Here is a 21,739-nt window from a genome sequence, read left to right as displayed (position 1 = left end):
GTGATGTGTTGTATATCTGTATCGACCACAGGAAGAGTCTCCAGTGGTGTCATATACAATATTATTATCAAATTAAGCAACACAAGGAAGTGCTAGAACATAATAGTTCCACAGTCCCAGGACCAACATGATGTTTTACAATACAACAGATGATTCTAATGATCTGGTTGATATATTTCCCACAGTATCACAATATAATCCAGAGCTGCTCAGGTGAACTTTGATTTACCGTGTCGGAGGACAGAATGGTGTTCCTGATCCGACGCAGCAAAACAAACCACCACAGGAAACCGTTTTGTTGAGCGCCACCGGCTGCAGACTTGTCACCTCTTGTCGTTTGATATGCTTCCCACCATCCCTCTCTCCTCGCCTGCTTCCTGTGGGAGCGGCGTGCCGGAGCGCCGTCACATCTCAGCGACCCGCCAGGGCGACGGTCCGTGACGACGCAGAGGTGAGGACAGACAATGAGGTGCGGCAGTGGCGGGTCCCGCCTTGACGCTGACAGCGTCTTCCTGCGAGGACGTGGTCCCGACACGTCTGCAGCAACAATGGCGGCCGCGCCGCCGGGTGCTGCAGCACAACTGGCCTCTGAATGAAGAGGAAGCGTGGAGCTCACCTCCGACAGGCCCGCCGGGACCCGCAGGAAATGAGATTTCAGTCTCAGAGCGGCCTCAGCTTCCATCTTGACGACGTGCCGCTGAGCAAGACTTCACCTGCCTGACCTTCAGTCACAATACAGCCTGCCAGGAGGATAAATACTCAGATTACTCCATTTACTCAAGTATTCCCACCACTGAGCTCCGCTCAAACTCATCCTTCATGTTTCTGTTGTTGTCAAGGCACAGCGCTGTTTTTATTATCTGTTGTTGTTGAGCTGTTGGCATGATAACTCTTTAATCTGGTGAAGATGCTCTATAATATGATGTTAGAGGAGGAAGATGCTCTGCAATCTGGTGTTAGAGGAGGAAGATGCTCTATAATATGATGTTAGAGGAGGAAGATGCTCTATAATCTGGTGTTAGATGAGGAAGATGCTCTATAACCTGGTGTTAGAGCAGGAAGATGCTCTATAACCTGGTGTTAGAGCAGGAAGATGCTCTATAACCTGGTGTTAGATGAGGAAGATGCTCTATAACCTGGTGTTAGATGAGGAAGATGCTCTATAATCTGGTGTTAGATGAGGAAGATGCTCTATAACCTGGTGTTAGATGAGGAAGATGCTCTATAACCTGGTGTTAGAGCAGGAAGATGCTCTATAACCTGGTGTTAGAGCAGGAAGATGCTCTATAACCTGGTGTTAGATGAGGAAGATGCTCTATAACCTGGTGTTAGAGCAGGAAGATGCTCTATAATCTGGTGTTGGATGAGGAAGATGCTCTATAATCTGGTGTTAGGTGAGGAAGATGCTCTATAACCTGGTGTTAGGTGAGGAAGATGCTCTATAACCTGGTGTTGGATGAGGAAGATGCTCTATAACCTGGTGTTAGAGCAGGAAGATGCTCTATAACCTGGTGTTAGAGCAGGAAGATGCTCTATAACCTGGTGTTAGATGAGGAAGATGCTCTATAATCTGGTGTTGGATGAGGAAGATGCTCTATAATCTGGTGTTAGATGAGGAAGATGCTCTATAACCTGGTGTTAGATGAGGAAGATGCTCTATAACCTGGTGTTAGATGAGGAAGATGCTCTATAACCTGGTGTTAGAGCAGGAAGATGCTCTATAATCTGGTGTTAGAGCAGGAAGCTGCTCTATAACCTGGTGTTAGAGCAGGAAGATGCTCTATAATCTGGTGTTAGATGAGGAAGATGCTCTATAACCTGGTGTTGGCTGAGGAAGATGCTCTATAACCTGGTGTTAGAGCAGGAAGGTGCTCTATAATCTGGTGTTAGATGAGGAAGATGCTCTATAATCTGGTGTTAGATGAGGAAGGTGCTCTATAACCTGGTGTTAGATGAGGAAGATGCTCTATAACCTGGTGTTAGAGCAGGAAGATGCTCTATAATCTGGTGTTAGATGAGGAAGGTGCTCTATAACCTGGTGTTAGATGAGGAAGATGCTCTATAACCTGGTGTTAGAGCAGGAAGATGCTCTATAATCTGGACGTGGCAGGTTTGGTGGAAGTGGGCGGGGCCAGGCTCCCAGCAGCAGCAGGTGATGGATGCTGATTGGCCGTCAGCTGAATGCTCAGTTCAACAGTAATGATGGTGTTTGAAGTGACGCAGGTCAGCGGAGCTCTTCACCCCAGTGATTAAAGCTGAGCTGCTGCTTTGTGCAGGAAGCCGCTCTCCTCCTCACCATCCACTTGTTTTCCCCTCCTCTCTCCTTCCATCTCAGGGAATTCACTTCACTTTAATTGTTTGACAGTCTTTTCCTGCCTTTTTGCAGCGGTCGCAGAAGGTGCAGAGGATTTTCCCTCCTTTTTTGAGGCATTAATAATGTTCAGCTCCACTGATTCCCCGGGGCACAACCTCATTATGGCTTATAGGCAGAAAAAATAAACCGTCTGTACTGCCTGGCAGCTTTTTCTCTCTTTTTCTTCCCTTTGCTGTGAGAAATGAGGAGTTGGTGTAAAGAGGCTGCTTGTAAAACAGCCTCCTCGCTGCTAACTGAAACACGTGTACAGGCTGTTATCTGTGTCTGCGGTTGCTGTTGACCTCAGTGTGCACTGGGGGGCAGCACTGAGCACCGCAGCTCCTCGCTCTTTATTCACATGCTGTCGTGTGGATTTGACACTTCCAGCTGCACCTCGTGCATTATGCTCATCACTTTTCCTCCTGAACTATATATATATATTTGTTTATATATTCGTTTCACAAAGGTTTTGCCTTCACATGGAAACACTGGAAACAATGGAGTTAGTATGCCAGGACACACACACACACACAGCAGAGAACAATGAGCTCTAAACATGAACACTGGCAGAACACAGACATTCTCGTGGACAGACCTCCAAGTTGTTATGGTGACTGTCAAAATAAAACGACCAAAGTTGGATTGTTGTTATGGTGACTGTCAAAATAATTGAAAAGAAACTTGAAACAGAAGCAGTCAGATGAACGTGTGAAGAAGTCAGAAAGTTTAATATTTATTCACCAACATCCTTTAAATCTATTTAATGGTCATAATCAGTCAAAGGTCAGAGCGTAAATAGCAAATAAATACAAATACCTTCAGGGTTTCATGCACCATTTGGTCATTTGTTGTCCGTTTTTAACGGTAATCCCAGATTAGAGCAGCAGAACGTCTTGATGACGGTGACAGAGTGTGAGACGTTGGAGCTGCTGCCTGTTTGAAGCCGTCTTGAGAGAATGTTTGTTGGAACAACCATCAGAGCAAAAGTATGAGAAATGAAAGCAAGTGTTTCCAAAGTGAAGGCCGGTCGGATCATGTGAGGTCAGCACGCTGCGCTCCTGCGCTTTATTCAAGCTGGACGCCGGCCAGTCGTCTGCTGCCGGACACCCTGCCGTCCGGGGTCAAGTGTCTTGCTCAGGGGCAACCGGGCAGTGGGAGGGCGAGTCAGAGAGGACGTCCTCATTGACGCAAGCAGGAGAAAGGCCACAACTGACGGAGGCTTTGAATTTCAGCAGCGAGATGTTTCACCTCCGCCTGACCTGCGCCTCACAAACGGCTGATTTCAATAAAAGAAGAACCTTGTTAAGACTTTCCTCAAGTCAACAGAGCAGATTTCAAATGAGCATGAATTTACTGTATTAATGCTGCGATCCTTCAGTGTGACCCCATGAGTCCGTGTGTCATGCATTTATTCAATAAGAAGAGATAAAAACGTGTTAAAATAGCACTTCTCTCCCTGGAAACTCCTCATGTTGGAGGTTCGTTCATATTAAACACAGTCACACTCACATCAAGGCATTTCAGCACAAACTCTTCTTTTTAAGATATGTTTAATCAATTTTCTACTTTATGTGATTTGACCTCGGAGTGTAAAAGTCGTGCTGCGTTCACTGAAAAGGATGAGCTGGAACAGAAAAAGTTTTTGGCTTCAGACACCAAAGATTACTCAGATAAGTGTAATTTGTCAGAACAACTATAAAGTCAATGTTCGATAGAAAAAAAATGTTTGTGAAATAAAAGTTTGTTGCAGTTTGGAGGTTGAAGGAACGACGGCAGCAGCACGTGCACGAAGGTGTTACGGTGAATCCTGCAGCCGTCACATTCAGTGCCGATATGAGGGGACGTCATTGTTGATGTGCTGGAGGACACCAGCGAGACGCCGTCCACGGCGTCTCCAGGCAGGAGGCCTCGGCTTGCTGGAAAACGGGGCGAGCGCCGGCGCCTCCCCCACGCCCTCCGACACTAATGCGGATTTTGTTTCCTGAAGCTTTTTGTCGCCACGCGATGAATATTCATGTCGTGGAATGAAGGTTTGGCTTGTTGGAGGGGCGTTGAGCGTCAATACGGCATCCCGGCAAGGTCTGCATCAAACCCTCTAATGTGGCGCCAAACGCAGTTATTGAGCGCCGGCTGTAATTAAAGGCAGGTTCACATCGATGAATATGGGTTATTTAGCTCCAAAGATTATTTCTGCTGATGCTTTACATAATCCTTAAAATATACAAGGGGCCCTGCTCCTGAGCAAGAAATATAAATTAATGGGAAAGCTAATGGACATGTTGATGGCATTTTGGTGAACCTAATCAGAATTGATTGGTGCTCGTAAGAACATTTCTGTTGCTCAGACCTCCCCCGTGCTTTACATGTGTAATGAACCTGCCTGAGCATTGATCAAAAACAAAAATTGGAGGAGTAAATCAGCTTAAAAAGCCGTCTTCCCCTCGTCTGCTGGGCTTTGTCCTGGCAGCAGGCCGGCCGGCACTTACCGAGGTGCTATATGTCTCTTAAATGACTAAAGTGCCTTCTGGCCCGCTGCTTTTCTCTACCGGCGACGGTTTGCAGGCATTAGTCCAAAGTTTTTCCCGCAAATATTTAATCCTCACTGTGACTGACAATGTTGTCAGACCTCCGGACGGGTTTTACGGCGTTATTACAAGCGCTCCTCCGTCCGTGGCACTTTGGATTATTCAAGATTATGTTGTAATCCTTTTAATCCTCATTGCATTAAGATTTCAGTCAAAATACGGCAACAGTAAAGTAGCACTCAGAAGCAATGAGGTCTTAAGCAGGCGTCACGATTGGACCGCCGCCTTCATTTCCTCGCCGTTTCCCTGTGTTTGCTCTGCGCTCACTCCTCCGTGTCAATAAGCCCACCGACTCGCACTATATTTGCTTTTCACAAACCACAATCATGTACCCTCGCGCCGAAAACACATATTTACCCGCGTCCAGGCGAGGCGCAGACAAAGTGAATTCACCGGCAGGCCGACTTCCTGCTGAGATGTTTGTCCTGTGGTCAGTCCACCACTTCTGTCTTCTCCTCCTCCACCTCCTCCTCCTCCTCCTCCTCCTCCTCCTCCTCTTCCATGTCTTCAACCAGGACGCCTCAGTCGATCTTACTTCATTATAACTTCTTCAATATTCCTGTTTTCATCTTCAATTAGATTCAGTTCAATTCAATTTAACTTTATTAATATAGCACCAAAAGAACAGTCATTTCTCTGTGCTTTTAACAGAGAAAAGAGAAAAATCCAGTGAAACAGCAGCGACAAAGAAGGAAATGTTTTAGTCTCAAAGAGTTAAAATATAGATTTTACAGAGCAGAAGGAGATTTCTGTCAATTTAATAGGCAAAATGTGACCTTTGGGGATTAATCACATGGAATTAAATGTTGTGTGCAACACTATTGCGTAGAAATATGAACAGCGTATTTCAACTCGTTTGAAACTATTCAGGTGAAAAAGTAAACATTTATGTGAATTAAAATAAATGTTTTCCAGTGAGTTTAATATGGATTCTGGAAAGTAAAATCTGATGTTTGAAGGATAAAAATATGGATTCAAAGGGTTAAAACACAGATAGGGAGGGTTAAACTGTAAAGTGTAGAGCTAAGTGGTTTTTTTGTTTAGTTTCAAATGAACTAGTTGTTAAATGGACTCACCGGCTGAAACAGAATCTGGATCAATGTTATTGTTAAATTTACCATGAAGGCACAGAAATGTACCATTGTTTCAAAAAGCTGTTTTCATTGACGAGTTTGACCTGGTGAACAAGCAAAACTTTGAAAGGATGAAATAAGTAAGTAAATAGAAAATTAAAAAAATAGGGACACGTATCCAAGAAATCTGATTACTACAAACCTAAATAAACAAATAAAATCAACAAAAATCAACAAAACAAAAGAAAAAGAGCTGTGGTGACCACTGATTCTCTGAGATGTTGGCGAGATGAAAACATGAAAGTGAACATGAAAGTGAGGTGTCGAGAAGAAGAAAATACAAAAATGTTTCAAATGAAACATGAATTCAAAGTGTTTAAGACAAAACCTCGAATTTCCCGGGTAAAAATGTGATTCTGTGACTCACTATGGAGCTGAAAGTGATCAGACGTAACGTTCAGTTCAGTGTAAAAGTATTGAGAAGTATTTTTTCTCCCGTTGAATCAGTTTTGAGCTGAAACACAAACGTTTGATCTCAAAGTCTGGAGCTCTTTGTGTCAAACATTCCAGTCTCACATGAACAGTTTTTGAAATGCTTTAGTGGATCAAACCCGACTGAGCTGCTGGCAAACGGCGTGTTTCAGATCCGTTACTTCAGATTGGACAGCAGGAGGAAGTGTGGCGTGAAGGAGAAAGCAAATCTGCTCCAATCACATCAATGGAACGAAGCGTGGGACTGGACCAGACCTGAAGGGGTTAATGTGAGCAGACTGCAAGGTTGTGGACGCCATGCTTTTAAAGATAAAGATAAAGCTGCCGCTCCAGAACACACAATCACCCGGGGGGGGGGGGGGGGTGTTGGACTTCAGACCTGATAAGACGTCGGAGGAGCCGGCTGATCCTGAGCCGACTGGACCTCCGTGTCGGTGCTCAGGGGCCGCCGCCTCCTCTGCATCAGCAGGGGGTCAACCAGCTGCCCCGCCCGGGGCACCTTGCTCCTGTTCACCTGATCAGCAGCTGGTAGCTGGAGTCACCCTGAGTGTCGGATTACAGCGTCCTGAAGGGCCGCCACCATGCTGCTGCTCCAATCAGCTTCTTTGTTAGCGGTTAGCATTAGCGTCTCCGAAGACCTTCCTCTCACTGATCTATGTCACTTCTAACATCTTTCCTGCTCTAACGTCAGATTATAGAGCATCTTCCTCCCCTAACGTCAGATTATAGAGCATCTTCCTCCCCTAACGTCAGATTATAGAGCATCTTCCTCCTCTAACGTCAGATTATAGAGCATCTTCCTCCTCTAACGTCAGATTTTAGAGCATCTTCCTCCTCTAACGTCAGATTATAGAGCATCTTCCTCCCCTAACGTCAGATTATAGAGCATCTTCCTCCCCTAACGTCAGATTTTAGAGCATCTTCCTCCTCTAACGTCAGATTATAGAGCATCTTCCTCCTCTAACGTCAGATTTTAGAGCATCTTCCTCCTCTAACACCAGATTAACACAAAAGTAATTAATTAGACTGTGGAAAGTTACTAAAAGTTACTAAGCCACGTAACTTTTCTTACCCAGTAACTGGTGAAGAAGTGTTGATCAGCGAGTGTGTTTGTTTTGGGACGACAGTGTTTTGCCTCGTAAAGTGTGTGTGTGTGTGTGTGTGTGTGTGTGTGTGTGTGTGTGTGTGTGTGTGTGTGTGTGTGTGTGTGTGTGTGTGTGTGTGTGTGTGTGTGTGTGTGTGTGTGTGTGTGTGTGTGTGTGTGTGTGTGTGTGTGTGTGTGTGTGTGTGTGTGTGTGTGTGTGTACCACTGCAGGCTGGAGGACGGAGCCTCCCACACTGAGCTCTGCTTTATGCCCTAAAGTTTTTCAACTACCTCGTCTCTCTTATGGCCTTTTGACTTTGCAAACCAGTGGAGAGTGGACTCAGTGTCAGGCTGTCTGACTGTGTGTGTGTGTAAGTAGGTTACAGTTTGTTTTGAGGACATGTTTCTCACCCGGTGACCCCTGGCTTGGATCCTGCTCTGGGAGCCTTCAGCAGCAACAAACGCTGGCGTCTCTGCGCCGGCCTGCAGGACTGAGCTGCCGGTGTCAGAGAGCACGAGCCGCCCGCAGACGCTTTCACATAGTGGCAACACTCAAACCGCCGTCTGCACGCACACACGCACGCCCCCCACCCCACCCCGCCCCCCCGCCGCCGCTCGTCCCCGAACGGCGTGATGTCGCGGCCCTCAATCCGGTTGAGTGGAAGCGACGACGGCGCTCATGTCGTGGTCGTTGTTGTTGTTGCCTTCGGACCGCCCGCATCATGTTGACGAAAAGCTCACAGACACGGCCGTTCTCCCCTCCAAAAAGAGCGAGTCGTCACCGTGACGACGGCGGCGCCGGCGGCCGGCGCTGACACACAGATGAGGATGGAGGGGATCACAGCTGTGCTACTCCAACACTCCACAACTTTTCTTTATTTTCTTAAGCTCAAACGTCTGCAGCCCCAAATTTACTGTTTTGCTTCTTTTCTCAGGATTTAAAGAGCAAATAAATTACAAGAAAACTAATAATAATAATAATAATAATAATAGTGGAGGTGAGGGGCTCCATTTCAGTGCAACATTCAAACAATATTTGGACAGTGAACTTTGCGTTTTATCTGCATTTGTTGTAGCAATTTTTTAACGACAAGCACATAAACAGATATTTAAAAAAACAAGTTGAAATACATAACTACATGTCAGTTAAAGGTTTTTTGAGTGTATTCAACTGTATAGATGTACAAAATCTCGGCTTCGTTTCATGCAGTAATAATTAAACATTGAAGTTCTTTAAAAAATCATTTTAAATAAAAAAAAATAATTCTATTTTATGATCAAATCATCTGGAATATCATGCACATTTTAATCTAAAGTAAATGTATTTACTGATGTTTAAAGATGAATAAAATTAACTGAATAAAGGGTTTCTAGTCACAATAATAATGTCTGTTTTTATTTAGGCAGAAGCATTTGGAGAATATTTCGGCTCCTTAAGGTGTAAAAACATTAAAGTGTAAAGTTATTGACATGGTTCACAAGTCATTCTTTCCGAAATAAGAATTCTCTGCTTGTCAAAGTGAGAATGGCTGAGGAGCATTAGCATTAGCATTAGCTGAGTTTGTGTTGTTTGTGGCGCGAGGCGCCGCAGTGGCAGAACCTCAGAACCTTCCAGCAGAGCGAGGCGTTCCCGCCAGCACACTTTACTGGAGTGGCTGTACACACGCCATAACACTGCGGCACTTCGTCAGTCGCAGTATACAACGCCCTCGGCGGGCGCGGGACGCTCGTGAGAGAGCGTCCAGTGTTTCCAGGAGGTCGACGCTTTGTTAACAACAATGGGCCATAAAGAACCCCCCCGCCGCAGGAGAAGGAGCCGGCGGAGCGTGGAGTGTTTACACTTGCTCAGCTGGATCCACCGGCCTCCACCTCGCTCCGCCGACCTGCGCCGCCGTGCAAATAAACAGGAAGGCCGCTGGCGCTGCAACACGCACACACTCATAACTCAGTGAAGGGCTTTGGTGGGGCTCCAGCTGGAGGAATAAACTGCTCATCCATTATGAGAGTGAGCTGCAGGGGGAGCGTGACGCTCTGCAGGTGATCTGACAGTTCAGACACAACCACAGCAGATCACCATCATTCAAAGTGCTTTTACTGTGAAAAGCTCTGCATTCCAGTCGCAGCGTTCTCAACACGTCACTGTCACACAGCTGAAAAAGATCCTTGTATTTGTACTCAATAAGTGATCAATCAGCTCCAGAACAGAAACGTCAGAGAAACAACTTGAACTCTTTTACAGCAAAATTGAACAGGATTTGAACATAAAGGGCAGAAAGACGTTTCCTGATGAAGAATCCTCGTTTGTTCTCTGAAGAGCTGTGAGGACACTGTGTTGTATTGGGATGTCGAGAAATCCAATGGCGCAGCCCAGGAATCATGTCCTCCGTCACAACTTTGTGGAGGTTGGCTGCTTGCATGGAGTTGAAAAAGACTTTTTCTGTCTGGTTTCCGTTGTGAAGACGGAGGCGTCCTCACCCGGACAGAGACGGAGGCCGTCCTCACCTGGACAGAGACGGAGGCGTCCTCACCCGGACAGAGACGGAGGCCGTCCTCACCTGGACAGAGACGGAGGCCGTCCTCACCCGGACAGAGACGGAGGCCGTCCTCACCCGGACAGAGACGGAGGCCGTCCTCACCTGGACAGAGACGGAGGCGTCCTCACCCGGACAGAGACGGAGGCCGTCCTCACCCGGACAGAGACGGAGGCCATCCTCACCCGGACAGAGACGGAGGCGTCCTCACCCGGACAGAGACGGAGGCGTCCTCACCTGGACAGAGACAGAGGCGTCCTCACCCGGACAGAGACGGAGGCCGTCCTCACCCGGACAGAGACGGAGGCCGTCCTCACCTGGACAGAGACAGAGGTCATCCTCACCTGGACAGAGACGGAGGCGTCCTCACCTGGACAGAGAGACGGAGGCCGTCCTCACCTGGACAGAGACGGAGGCCGTCCTCACCTGGACAGAGAGACGGAGGCCGTCCTCACCTGGACAGAGACGGAGGCGTCCTCACCCGGACAGAGAGACGGAGGCCGTCCTCACCTGGACAGAGACGGAGGCGTCCTCACCTGGACAGAGACGGAGGCGTCCTCACCTGGACAGAGAGACGGAGGCCGTCCTCACCTGGACAGAGACGGAGGCCGTCCTCACCTGGACAGAGAGACGGAGGCCGTCCTCACCTGGACAGAGACGGAGGCGTCCTCACCTGGACCGAGACGGAGGCCGTCCTCACCTGGACAGAGACGGAGGCCGTCCTCACCCGGACAGAGACGGAGGCGTCCTCACCTGGACCGAGACGGAGGCCGTCCTCACCTGGACAGAGACGGAGGCGTCCTCACCTGGACCGAGACGGAGGCCGTCCTCACCTGGACAGAGACGGAGGCCGTCCTCACCTGGAGAGAGACGGAGGCCGTCCTCACCTGGACAGAGACGGAGGCGTCCTCCAGCTGGGTGGACTGGTGCCACTGAAACACCTGGGATCCACACGTCTCTCTGCTCGGTGGGAGACAATGGGGAGGAAATTGCCTCTGAAGCTGCGTCTCAAGCTGCTTCACACTGACTCTCTCTTTCACTGGAGGAGTCAGGGCGCCACAAAGACATCAAAAAAACGTCCAGATCTTCTTCTCAGCTTCACTTAAACGCTCAAAACATGAAAAGCAATCTTCAAAAGCTATCTTTATCCCCCTGCAGTTTGAAGTGCTGAAATTAAAGTTGCATATGGATGGCATGGAGACGCGAGCCACTCGGGGAGATTAGCGGCACGGCGAGGCATCTGGGCGCTCCGGAGCGTGAGCGTGGCGCTCCAGCAGCTGACAGGCCGACAGCCGCTCTGATCGGGACGCGATAATCTGAAATTGGCTCTTTTCACAGACCTCTAAATCCAGACCGGGCTGCTGTGGTCAGTCTGCAAAGTCCTAATCTGCATGTTTAATAATGCGTCAACGCGGCGTAGATTAACAAAGAGATAAGTGATGAGGCTTTACCGCCTTAAATCTGTGTCAGGCTGCAGGGGAAGGAGGTTATTTCATGCATGGAGGCCAGTTTACATCCATAATTTCTCTTATTAGTTCTTACTAGTACTGATGGAGCTTCTCTTGAAGCAGCTGCTCTGACGGTTTAATGCTGTTCAATATGACATGAGCTGTAATTTAAAATGTGAGAGAAAGTGATGTGATGTTTTCCGGACGTTATCGTCCGAGTTCACATGTTTTCATGAACTTCAGAAATACAATCTGACTTTTATTTTGTTGATCATGATGGGCTCTCCCGCTTTATTGCAATTATTTACTTTTTTATTTAATTTCACTCAAACATTGCGTTTTAAAGAAATGTTGGTTAACCTTTTCTTAATCGTCACAATCAGCTGCCCCCTAGTGGAGGTTTATAAACGTACTGATTTAGGTTGTTTGACCCGCGTCACCTTATATTAATGTTTCCCATAGTTAAGAATCCTAAATCACCAATACAAGTTTTTTTTGTGTAGCTTGTAACTTTTAACACCTAAATGTAAAGATTGTATCTTGACTGCCTGTTTCAGTATAGAAAATATGTTTCATAGGCTGAAGGGATTTTTTTTGCTGTGTTTAACAATTCTGATAATCTGAACGAGAAGAAAGGACCTCCATCAATGTTTACAAACTAAAAGCACAGTTTGTAGCTAAAATGTCGTTTTTGCTTGAGTTTGCGACTAGATGATGTGACGTCTCTGGCTGGCGGTGCATTGTGGGAAGTCTTCAGCCAACCGAAGGAAATATTTCACAATCAGACCCCCGGCGGGGCGACGAGGGCAGGAGGCGAAACAAATGCACCTCTTTTGCAATGTAAACAGGATTTTCATCCAAAGTGTGTACAGAGTTCAGCTGGAGAGCTGCGGCGCTCAGCAGGAATGTGGAGATCACTCACCACGCCAGTAAATACACGCCGCTCCATCTGTCCAAGGTAACAATTGAGGTTGTGTACGATATGATGAAATGTGGCCCCCCCGCTCCACCCCCATTAAACACTACTTCAAATATTTAGATTTCTTTTTGGTATAAATATAACAGAAAGTTTCATTCTTCTCGTATTGTTTGGAGGGCCGAGGAGCGCCGGCCTTATAAATGACGGCGTGTGACAGGTGGCGCTGTGGAGATGAAGAGCGTCCTGCCTGGACGTAAACAGCGCTGGACAATACGGGTTTCACCACAAGGTCAGAGGAACTCCACCTGGCTTCACATGTCCACCCAGGACACATGTCCACTCAAGACACATGTCCACCCAGGACACATCTCCAGTCAGGACACATGTCAACTCAAGACACATGTCCACTCAGGACATATCTCCACTCAGGACACATGTCCACTCAGGACACATGTCCACTCAGGACATATCTCCACTCAGGACACATGTCCACTCAAGACACATGTCCACTCAGGACATATCTCCACTCAGGACACATGTCCACTCAGGACACATGTCTACTCAGGACATATCTCCACTCAGGACACATGTCCACTCAGGACACATGTCCACTCAGGACATATCTCCACTCAGGACACATGTCCACTCAGGACATATCTCCACTCAGGACACATGTCCATTCAGGACACATGTCCACTCGGAAACATGTCCACTCAAGACACATGTCCACTCAAGACACATGTCCACAGGGAAAAGTCTTGTTTTTGGATTTTCGTTTCAGAAAAGTTTGAAAACGATGTCCGTTTGCACAGAAACACTGAAACGTTACTACAGGAAACTTTGTTGTGATTGTCACTACTGAGCATGTGCAGAACGATGAGTTAGCATGGCCGCGCTGCGCGAGTGGCGTCCCGCCGTTTCCGTGGAGAAACGTTTCCAGAAGGTTGCGTTTCCACGGCGACAGATTTTCTAATATTTGAATGCTTAAATTGTGTAACTGTTCAAAGTACTTCCTGCTTCATCCACTGAACTGACGCCACAAACATTTGTGTGAATTGGTTGTGAATGTCTCTCTGAGGTTTTCACGCTCGCAGCTGAACGTCGTCGTCGTGACGATGACATTGTTCTTCTTCCCCCTGAGATCAATGGAAGGAGGTTTTGCTTCATGAGACTGTCTCCGACCACATCAGAGGCCGGCGGCTGTGCGGAGCGTCTCCTCCTGGTAAACACGTGCTGATTGGCTGCAAGACGAGACCAACGAGGTTCCAAAGCCTGTTAATTTGCCCGTCTGAGGAAAGTGTCAGCTTTTAGGAAGCATAAAGGAGGAGGACAGTGTTGATTTAAATACGACGTGATGCGTCCGAGAGCCATGACCGAGCCGCCGCCTGCACCTCACAAATGAGGTTTTTGTTGGCGGAGCGCAGCAGATCTCTTTCATCGGCTCACATTTCTGTGGAATTGTCAAAAAAAAGCGGAGAGATTTTGTGTGAATGGAGCCACATGAAGGTTTGATGCCACTGGATAATCAGCCTTCATAATAAAAGCAGAGCTGGTAAACACGAGTCGTCGGGGGACGTTGGATTTGCGATGCTAAACTTGAAGACGGCGACGGCGGAGGCTTGACATGTGGAGGTGTCATGTCAGCCATCGATTGATGGGGTGTCGGTGTCAGAGCACATTGACATTCTCTCATCTTACTGACGAGGAACTTGTTGGATCTGTTTCCTGAGCCGGGAACCTCCTTCTTCTTCTTCCCTGCTTTCTGGGAAAAGGTAACGGATCTCACAGCGCCAGCGGCTGCTGACGTGGAAGCGGCTTCATTTGAGCTGCCGGTGAAACAGCTTCACAGTTTTGAAGCAGTAGTTTGTGCATCAACCCTTTTAAAAATGGAAAAACGTAATAAGCATGTCTCATAACTAGCTTTGTGCCAATCAGTCTCTTTATCCAACACTACAAAATGTTTAGGATCATTTTGCGTCCCACTGAGAACAAAAGTCTAAAAACAATAGTAATGTTAAATAGAAAATTGAAATTAAAGTACGTTTATTCATGTACAAATTTCAACAGGCAAAGAAAGCAGTGCAGCAATGAACAAACAAGGATTCTGTTACGTGTGATATTCAGGTAGCGTGAATAACGTAGTATTTCCTCATGACACAGAAACAGAACAAGTTCATGTTGCTGGCCTCTGTTGAAACAATGCAGTTCCTGAGAGTATTCCATGGATTCCAACACAAACTACAGAGAACGTTGGAGGAAAACACAGCAGAACCAGGATCGTCGTTCATTTGAGCAGAAGAAAGAAGAAAAAGGTCCAGAACCAGAGGTCATGTGACTTGTTGACTCACCCAGTCAATGAAACATGGTGGTGATGTATTGATATCTAGAACACAGTCATTTAAAAACGTGTAAAACCTCAGAATTAGTCTGCTTCCCTCTGACCTGTGACCTCTGACCTGTGACCTCTGACCTGTGACCTCAGCCACGCCTGCACACGGTACATTCTCCTAAAAAAAACCTCCACGAGTGGGAGAGGTGACAAGTCAGCGCCGCCTCTCTCCTTCCCCTGCCGCCTCGTCTGTACCAAAATAAAAGCGGGGGTGGGGGGGGGGTAGGAGGTAAACCCCTCCTGCCCCCCCCCACCCTGTCGCTCTTAGCGGGGGTTATCGATTGTGACTTTGGCTCGCAGTGCACCTTCCCAGTCGCCTGTCAGCCAGATGCATGCTGGCAGGTCCCCCCCCCCCCCCCCCCCCGACAGCAGGGAGGGTGTGGGGGGGGTCGTTTGTCAGCTGGCGGGGCCGTGGCCCCCCGTGCTGCCCCCGTCGCTGCCTGCAGAAGGTGAAGCCCCGCCCCCGATGTTGCCACAAGGTGAGAGCGGCTGGCGGCGGCGGCCCCCCCGGTGTGAGGACACTCAGGTCTGTCACTCTCCATCTCTTCTGTTTTCAGCCCAAACAGCCCCCCAGGACTCGCCACACTCTGCATCGCCGCCACGTTTACTGTGACAGCCCCCCCCCCCCCCCGCTCGCCACCCGCGCAGCTTGTTTAGCGCCGGCGCCTCCAGAAGGTGCATCCGGCGCCGGCCGGCAGCTCGCTCAGGTAATGACTTGCTCGAGGGAGGCCGACTTGACTGCACGCGTGTGAGAGTGTGAAATTACCTGCCGCAGCCTCGCCGGCGCAAGGTGCCCCCCCCGTCTGGGCGCCGCCGCCGCCGTGGGATCCTCACACATGTTGCAGCGTGGAGGCGGGAGCAGGCGACATATGCCGTTTGAAGACGGCTTTAATCGGAAGAAGCTGGTGGCGCCGCCGCTTCGCCGCCATCACATGAACGGCACAACATGCAGAGCGCCGCATTTTTTTTCACGCCGTAAAAACACAAAGCTGTGAGGTCGGCCACACGCCGCAGACCTGCACCGTCAATCACACCTGGACACGCCCCTTTCTAACGGCGGCTCCTGAAGCTAATGTCTGGTTTCACCTCTGGAACAGGAAGACAAGTGCTTCTTCTTTGAGCTCAGGAACACTGAGCACAACCTTCACTTCACTTCGCTCTGTCTCCAGCCTGACGTGAGCCAGAGGAGAGATTACATTCTGAGTTACTTTCATACTCAGTTACTAAGTGGACGTCTCTTCACTCGCCATCACAGTGACTCTCACTCTGGTTGTGTCCACTTCCTGTCATTGATGGTAGAAAACCTGGAAGTCCAGTCCAGCACGTCCTGCAGGACATCAGTTTGTCTGGAGGAGGAGGTGGAGGAGGAGGTGGAGGAGGAGGTGTTTCACTGGTTCAGTCTGGAGGAGGAGGAGGAGGAGGAGGAGGAGGAGGAGGAGGTGGAGGAGGAGGTGGAGGAGGAGGTGTTTCACTGGTTCAGTCTAGAGGAGGAGGAGGAGGAGGAGGAGGTGGAGGAGGAGGTGTTTCACTGGTTCAGTCTGGAGGAGGAGGAGGAGGAGGAGGAGGAGGAGGAGGTGTTTCACCACGGTTTGCAGAATCATAACCAGGAAATGTTCCTTGCTGATCCAAGGTGAAAGTCCGGAGTTGAACTTTTCCGTGTTTTAGTCACATTGGCATTGAGCCAACGATGGAATCTGGAGACGCTTCACATCTTCAGTGATCTTCTTTCTGTCCTCAGCTTCATTTGTTATAAAAGAATGTGACTGTTCAGGATCTGCTACTTTTGACCTTCATGTTTTCACCTCATTGGAAAAGTGCGCCTGGTGGAATTCCCCTGATAAAGCGTGTGGACTTGAAGTTGTGTAACTGGAGCGTCCTGAAGTCTCTGCTGACCTTTAGTGACCTGCAGACGATGACGCCGGCCCTGTGGGACCAGGAGCCCGAGGTTTGTGAAGATGGACGGAGAGTAATAACCAGCATGTTCCAGGACAGGCCTGAAATACTAAATGGGTCATAAGTAATCATCAGCCCGGGGTTGCAGACAAGAACCCCCCTCTTCCTCTCCGTCCTCTCTGCTGCGTATCTCCATCCATTCGTCTTGGAAAAGGAAATTACTAAATCCAATACAGTTTGATAACAATCTGGCCCGTCTGGATCGCTGCTGCAGGATCATGCAGCCTGATAACGCCGCTGGTTTCCGGGCGCTCGCCATCCGTCATCCGGGGGTCGCCCTCCTGGTCAAGCTGTCTGCTGCTCCACGGATCACTGCAGCCTCGCTCGCCCCTCTCTCCTCTCTCACCTCTCTCGCCCCTCTCACCTCTCTCACCCGTCTCGCCTCTCTCTCCTCTCTCACCTTTCTTGGTCCTCTCGCCCCTCTCGCCCCTCTCACCTCTCTCACCTCTCTCGCCCCTCTCACCCCTCTCGCCTCTCTCACCTCTCTCACCTCTCTCGCCCCTCTCACCTCTCTCACCTCTCTCACCCCTCTCTCCTCTCTCACCTCTCTCACCTCTCTCACCCCTCTCTCCTCTCTCACCTCTCTCACCTTTCTTGGTCCTCTCGCCCCTCTCACCTCTCTCACCCCTCTCACCTCTCTCACCTCTCTCACCCCTCTCTCCTCTCTCACCTCTCTCACCTCTCTCACCCCTCTCACCCCTCTCTCCTCTCTCACCTCTCTCACCTTTCTTGGTCCTCTCGCCCCTCTCGCCCCTCTCACCTCTCTCACCCCTCTCGCCTCTCTCACCTCTCTCACCCCTCTCGCCTCTCTCACCTCTCTCACCTCTCTCACCCCTCTCTCCTCTCTCACCTCTCTCACCCCTCTCTCCTCTCTCACCTCTCTCACCTTTCTTGGTCCTCTCGCCCCTCTCGCCCCTCTCACCTCTCTCACCCCTCTCGCCTCTCTCACCTCTCTCACCTCTCTCGCCCCTCTCACCCCTCTCGCCCCTCTCACCTCTCTCACCTCTCTCGCCCCTCTCGCCCCTCTCACCTCTCTCACCTCTCTCGCCCCTCTCACCTCTCTCGCCCCTCTCACCTCTCTCGCCCCTCTCACCTCTCTCACCTCTCTCGCCCCTCTCACCTCTCTCACCTCTCTCGCCCCTCTCGCCCCTCTCACCTCTCTCACCTCTCTCGCCCCTCTCACCTCTCTCGCCCCTCTCACCTCTCTCACCTCTCTCGCCCCTCTCGCCCCTCTCACCTCTCTCGCCCCTCTCGCCCCTCTCACCTCTCTCACCTCTCTCGCCTCTCTCACCCCTCTCGCCCCTCTCGCCCCTCTCGCCTCTCTCACCCCTCTCGCCCCTCTCACCTCTCTCGCCCCTCTCACCTCTCTCGCCCCTCTCACCTCTCTCGCCCCTCTCACCTCTCTCACCTCTCTCGCCCCTCTCGCCCCTCTCGCCTCTCTCACCTCTCTCACCTCTCTCGCCCCTCTCGCCCCTCTCACCTCTCTCGCCTCTCTCGCCCCTCTCGCCTCTCTCGCCCCTCTCGCCCCTCACCTCTCTCGCCTCTCTCGCCTCTCTCACCTCTCTCACCTCTCTCGCCCCTCTCGCCCCTCTCGCCTCTCTCGCCTCTCTCGCCCCTCTCGCCCCTCTCGCCCCTCTCACCTCTCTCGCCCCTCTCACCTCTCTCACCTCTCTCGCCCCTCTCGCCCCTCTCGCCCCTCTCACCTCTCTCGCCCCTCTCGCCCCTCTCGCCCCTCTCACCTCTCTCACCTCTCTCGCCCCTCTCGCCCCTCTCGCCTCTCTCGCCCCTCTCACCTCTCTCGCCCCTCTCACCTCTCTCGCCCCTCTCGCCCCTCTCGCTAACTGCAGTTGCTTGTTGTGGACACTCGGCTCGGCGCTGATCAGAGCTTTGCTTTTTGTTCTTAATGTGTGTTTTTACGTATGAATACACTTTAATTTTTATTAGAACTCATTATCTTTGTTACATTCCTTCAGTACTGATTCTTTATTGTTTGAAATGATTGAATCTTAATGCTTCACTGGTGAATGTGAGTGTGTTTGTCCTGCTCTGTCCAACATGTCCAGGTAAACCCCCCCCAGCCTCACCTGTCCAGATAACCCCCCCCCAGCCTCACCTGTCCAGGTAAACCCCCCCCATCCTCGCCTGTCCAGGTGTGACCTTTGTACATTAAATAATCTACAATATTCTATATAATCATCTGTTCTGATATTTTAGTCTCCGTGTTTCATTTAAAAGAACTTAAGAGCAAATTTATTTGAACAAAATCTTGTGATGAACATTTTCAACAGGATCAGTTGATGTTTCACTAAACGGTTCAGCCTGCAGGGGGCAGTAATGAGCTGCAGGGTGTGTGTGTGTGTGTGTGTGTGTGTGTGTGTGTGTGTGTGTGTGTGTGTGTGTGTGTGTGTGTGTGTGTGTGTGTGTGTGTGTGTGTGTGTGTGTGTGTGTGTGTGTGTGTGTGTGTGTGTGTGTGTGTGTGTGTGTGTGTGTGTGTTCAGAGAGGAGAGGTAGAGGAGGATGGCGAGGCTCAGCAGGTGAACATGTCCACATTGGGATGAAAGCAGTAAAAAGAAGAAGAGTGAGTTCAGCAGGAGGATTTTATCGGAGATTTACCAGCAGATTCATGGTTTTCTATGAGTTTTCAAAGTAAAAGAGGAGGACTTTGGACTTGACCTTGTGAATCGTGTGTGTTGAGGTTCAGCAGGACGGAGGTGAAGTCCAACATTTAGAGGACAGACTGGTCCACATGGATCAATGTTCACAAACAACATTTGTTCTTCATGGAGGACAAACATGTGATGAGACGTACTGAAGGACTTTTAATTACAAATAAATGAAACCAGTCAAGGTGGAAATACTGGGACTCTTCTGAGAGCTCCGCCTCCTCCTGCTCCTACTCCTCCTTCTCCTCCTGCTCTTCGTCCTCCGCATCCTCCTCCTCCTGCTCCTCCTCCTTCTTCTGCTTTCCTCTCCCATCACCTCCTCTCTCACTGCCGTGTGTTTGCAGCCATGTTGGAGTCAAGTTGACACACACACACACACACACACACACACACACACACACACACACACACACACACACACACACACACACACACACACACACACACACACACACACACACAGAGCGGAGGAGGAACTCCACCTTCTCTCTTCTGCTTCTCACCTGTAATGCAGCTTGTCTTCCTCTCCAGCCTTTCCCTCCTCCGTCACCTCTGATGGAGACCATCAGCCTCTCCACCTCCACCTGCTGCTGCCTGGTCATCGCCATGGAGACCTGGGAAAGTTCTGCAAGTCTAAAACACAATTTCCAGGCCCTGGAAAAGTCATGCACTTTTTTTGATTAAAAGTTTTGTAAACGTCCTGGAATGCAGATGTGACATATATTGGAATTGAATATATTTATTTATTGCTGTCAACCGTCACCTTGATTTGCAGGATTGTGCTGAAGAGTCGCAGCACGTGTTCATCTTTTTCCTCCTCTCAGTTCAAATGATTTCTTTGAAGGGGAAAATCAGCCTGAAACGTAAAAAACAAAGAAACTCACATGTGATGAGAATTAGAATATTTGTGACAAGATTGCTTTTATTCACAGATGAAGAATATACAGACAATCTGTAGCGTCATTACAAGGTGAGGCTGAGTTGAAGTCAGAGTTCATAGGTCAAACTGGGGTTTGGCCTCTGTTTCCTGATCCTGCACTGCCCTCTGCTGGCGGCTCAGGGGAAGTGCTGCTCTGCAGCTGCTGCTCAACTTCCTCTGCTGAGCATCAAGTCCAAATTTGACTTCTCACAATGTTGATTGACTGAAGCTGCTCCACCCTGGTCCTGGTCCGGGTTCTGGTCCTGGTCCTGGTCCTGGTCTGGGTCCTGGTCCCAGACCAGCCTGAAGGCTGCTATCAGAGCTACCTGAGCAGGTTGACGGCCTCATAGACACCCAATACTTTTCAAAAGTCTGACATTTTTGTTTCAAATATTCGTTTTCTGAGACACTGAATTCTCTCTAAGTCATCATTTTCAACACTTCAAGAATTAAAGGCTTGAAATATTTCACTCTGTCATGACACGATATCATGTATGGCTTTGACTTTCTGAATTGAGTGACAAAAAATATTGAACATTTTCATGTACCTGTATTTGTAATTTAACACGTCTGCAAAGGGAGAGGAAGAAGTAGAATTGATTTAAATGTGAAACATTAAGCAAACACATTTTATATCATCCTGCTTCCTGAGTCCAAATACATTTTCTTGTCTTTCATTCTGTCTTCACGGTTGTGAAAACGTCATTTTTGTTTTTTAATCCAAAGTTTTCAATATGCAACGTGCAGTAAAGAAATGGAAAAAGAATGTGAACACATCTCAACAATTTGATTATTTATTCATTGTTCAATTGGCCACCATGTTTTCTGCCTATATTTTTTTATGTATTTATTTCTACAAGCTTCGTGAAACAAAAGATGTTTTTCCTCCACAGTCACTTGGGAACTTTCCAAACGGCTGCAGGCTTTCAGGTAAGGTAGGGGCGGAGCCTCAAACAGGTAAGGGACGGGTGGAGCCTCACCAAGTAAGAGAGGGGCGGAGCCTCAAACAGGTAAGGGAGGGGCAGAGTCTCAGCAGGTGAGGCAGCAGCTCACTGAGTGAAGATTCAGATGGTGAACAAAGCCAAGTGGAGCACAGTGACCTGTGTGTCCGTCCACCGTCCTCCAGACCGTCTGCAGGGGCTCCATGATGGGATCCAGACCCACTGGGTTCAGTGCAGCGCTCCATCACGTAACGTAACCATCCAGAAACTCCACTGCTGCCTCCCGTCCTCCACCTTTCCTCCACCTTTCACTTCAGCAGTTCGGCCTCCATATGCTCTCTGTGAGGATCGTCTCGCTCTTTGTTTGCTTGTAAATTGTGACCATATTG

The 21,739-nt window shown here is 49.1% G+C and overlaps 1 long non-coding RNA gene across 1 annotated transcript in view; it reads left to right on the top strand.

Moving 5' to 3' along the window:
* Positions 1–20,109, top strand: part of LOC308147441 — a 35,722-nt gene extending 15,613 nt beyond the window's left edge. The window contains exon 3 of the long non-coding RNA XR_013937154.1: positions 20,022–20,109. This is a non-coding gene — a long non-coding RNA (uncharacterized lncRNA). The remainder of the gene's footprint in view (positions 1–20,021) is intronic.
* The last annotated feature ends 1,630 nt before the right edge of the window (positions 20,110–21,739 follow it).

The sequence above is a fragment of the Blennius ocellaris genome, assembly GCF_963422515.1.
Source record: "Blennius ocellaris genome assembly, chromosome: 24".
Classification (NCBI taxonomy): Eukaryota; Metazoa; Chordata; class Actinopteri; order Blenniiformes; family Blenniidae; genus Blennius; species Blennius ocellaris.
This window is presented reverse-complemented; position numbering and strand designations above follow the sequence as displayed.